The 3,627-nt window shown below is 26.1% G+C and overlaps 1 non-coding gene across 1 annotated transcript; it reads left to right on the top strand.

The window, feature by feature from the left end:
* The first annotated feature begins 2,545 nt into the window (after nt 1-2,545).
* On the top strand, nt 2,546-2,648 carry LOC113870502. The gene has a single exon (XR_003505526.1). It is a non-coding gene; the product is annotated as a U6 spliceosomal RNA (small nuclear RNA).
* The last annotated feature ends 979 nt before the right edge of the window (nt 2,649-3,627 follow it).

Below are 3,627 nucleotides of genomic sequence, written 5' to 3'. Positions count from 1 at the left end.
CAAGAAGAGATAGTGAGTATTAATTGACGTTCACCTTTCCAAAGATGAATCACCACATTCAAAATGAATATGCATATTCTCAATAGTCAAGGTATTAATTTTAAGACATTAGATAAATAAACAAATAAATTTAAAAATAAAATTAGTTATGAACTACAAGGTAAGTAATTATTTTTATCTTACCCATTATAAGTTGTAAGTTGTAATAGCTTTCAGCAATTATCTTTTGGTCAAAAGTGACTTAACTGTTTTTGTTGTAGAATGTTGTCATAGACGTATTTTCTCACCAAGTTTTACACTTTAGCGGTAATGTTTTATTTAAAAAAAAAAACTAAAGAATTATTTAATTTCTAAAAATAGCTTTTTATTTTTATTATGTTTTTAATAAAATTTTGTATTATTTGTTCGAGATTAGAATCATAAATTAATTTAAATTATTTTAATATCACTGACTTATTGTACTTTTATTTTCATAATAAATTATTTAAATATTTGATTTTATTAATATATTTTTTAAATATTAAATTTTTATGCTAAAGCCGATCTCCCAATTTTATTACGATTCACCCCTAAACATTAACAATAAATTCAAATTCAGAAATTGAAAATCTTTTAACTAGATTTTCTTATTAACAACACTCGATAGCATATTTGCATTATCTTTTGATTTATTGATTAAAACTAGATAAATATGATGATAAGTATTATTTATTGATTATCTATATCTTTAATTTATTTTAGATAATAAACATCTCAAAATTTTATTGATTCTTTAATTCTCTCTCTCTCTCTCTCTCTCTCACACACACACACACATATATATATATATACACACACACATGCACAAATTAAAAGTGAGTTTTCATCATGAGAAACATAATAGTTATGAAATTAACTTTAATGTAGAATTAATCTTAGATAAAATTATAGCAATTAGAGCTCTTTTAACAATATAGCAAGGCAGAAAGAAGCATCTTACAAATTGTCGTTATGAGAAAAAGACGTATAGGATTTCAAAAAAATAGTGAAGGGTCATCATCAACACAATTTTTCATTCACATAGGTTCATTACGACTTTCAAACTTCCATTTTCACGTAACAAATGACGAAAGGTCATCATCAACACAATTTCTCAATAGGATAAATTTGCTACCACTTCATAGTCAATATGACTATATTGTCGAATGTGTTAAGCCTTTTGAAAAGAAGCTAACAGCTAGTAACGTAAAAGCAAGTCACAACAGGCTATTATTCAACAAGAAATACCTTAAAGAATTTTTTTTACCAATATTGAAGAATGGTGAAAATATTGTGGTAAGAATACCCATTAGTGTTTATGATATCGATGGTAATGTGTTCTCTATAAAGTTCAAAAAATGGAAAGATAAGTATTATGTCCTTAGTAAGGATTGAAATAACTTTGTTAAAATTTATGTATTAAGGATACATGAAGGTTTTGTTAAAGTATGAATATTTTATCATTTAAGACTCAATAATTTATGTTTTGCTCTTAGTATAAGAAATTTTGAGGAGTTATAATATGTGAAGAGAATAAGGACACTCTAAGTAAAATTGATTATTTTGTTAAATTTTTTAAGAAACACTTTACACTTAGAAGATTATTCTTGTTTTTTTTCAAATTGTTATTTGAATAATTTTTCTTTATTCTGAGTTTGCTATTATTTCTATACAATATAATTTTGTTATATTCTCATTGAAGATGAACATAAACTTGAATTTGTATAAGGACCATTATGGTTTTAAATATACCCTTAATATTTAAATAAATTTTTAATATAAATCTCTTTGTATTATTATGTGTATATAACTGTATATATTATTAAATTATGTAAACAAATTAATTATTATGAGTATATTGTAAAATGTAGTAGATGGAGAATTTTAAAACCTTTAAAAATATAAAATAAACTTTGAGAGAATATTTAAAGTGAAAGTTAAATATAAGATGAAATATAAGTAGTTATAAAAATTTAAGTGTAATAGAATGATTTTTATTTTTTTTATAAAAATACTAATTATTTGAAAATAAATTATTTGACATAAAAATTATTTAATTAAAATTTTACAGTTTTTGAAAATATTTTGTTTACTGTTTAAATAGATGCGGTGTAAGAATTTTAAATTACGTTTTCCAAATTCAACTTTACTAATTTATAAATATAATTACATAATCATATAATAAAGTGAAAGTTTTACAATCACAATCATAAACACATTTTTAATTTAGTCCAAATAAAATATAATTTATATAGACTTGAGTATATTTTTGAAGACTGTATATTCTAACTTTTACCGTTCTTTCTTTTACTGGGAACTGCGTCTTCTTCTCCTCCGCATCTCCCAGTCGGTGAAGGCTGAGTGGTTCAGGGAGAAAAGAAGCTGTGTTCTCTCAGTTTAATGCTTGAAGAGCCTCTACATGATGTCAGAACAACTCCACCTTTGATGGGGTGTCAGAACAAGTCCCACATCGTGTGATTTCGGATATTAAAAGAAGTTTATACAAAGTTAGAGTCAGCCAGACTGTGTCCCTTCGGGGACATCCGATAAAATTGGAATGATACAGAGAAGATTAGCATGGCCCCTGCGCAAGGATGACACGCACAAATCAAGTAATGGTCCAAATTTTTTTTATATTTAAATCTTTTAAACTCATTTTGTTATATTTTGTTTGTTGCATAGAGTGCTTCTTTATTCTCTTCATTTTGACTTGCATATAAATCTGTGTCTGATGATTTTGTGTGAACCTGATGAATAAGTTTTATAATTTCTTTCCAGAAAAACAATTGGTTTGATCACTTTATGCAACAATTAGTGAAATTGGAATATGCTCTTTATACAACGTTCAGTTAGAACTTACACAGATTGCTATTTAAGATTCACTTGTTAGTTTATTTAACGGTTTTTTTAATGTGTCCAAGGGAACACAATTAAAACCTAATCACATGACATCACAGAATTTAACTCAGTTAATAACATTAAAGGCTATAATTTTCAATTAAAAGTCACTATTTATTGATTTCTTATTATGTGTTTTTGGGAAAATGTTAAAAAAATCGTTTACCTAAAAAATTGAATTTGTTATTTACAATGTACAGATAACCCACATTTGTTCTAATTACATCTTTGCTTTTCTTTTCAGTGAGAAAAGTAAAGGAGCTAAAAGAGTTGTTTTGCAATCCAAACCCAGTCAGGCATTTGAAAGGTGATTAATTCGCTATTGATATAAATGCTTTAGTAGGAATATTTATATTGTGACTAGGGAGCACCCTTTTTCATCTTGATTCTTCTGTGGTTTATTGTTGATTTTATTTTTCTTTTGGTTTATTAATTATGTTCCATCTCTTGTTATAGCTGTGTGAAAAATATATTGCAGAATTTGTGCTGGTTGCAATGCCATGATTGGATATGTAATATTTTTGAGTTACATGGAGCTGTTTGGCATCTAAAATGCTTTTGTTGCCATGCTTCAAAAAACTGCTAATAATTTATAATGAGGTGAAAGTCTTTGGTTGCTGTATGCTCCACACAATGAATTGAATCTTGACATGTTTAAACCTTGTTCTAATATTCATATATGATGGAGATCCTTAACTTATTTCCTTAATT

Source organism: Abrus precatorius, unplaced genomic scaffold (genome assembly GCF_003935025.1).
Source record: "Abrus precatorius isolate BTA unplaced genomic scaffold, Abrus_2018 Scaffold6, whole genome shotgun sequence".
Lineage (NCBI taxonomy): Eukaryota > Viridiplantae > Streptophyta > Magnoliopsida > Fabales > Fabaceae > Abrus > Abrus precatorius.
This window is presented reverse-complemented; position numbering and strand designations above follow the sequence as displayed.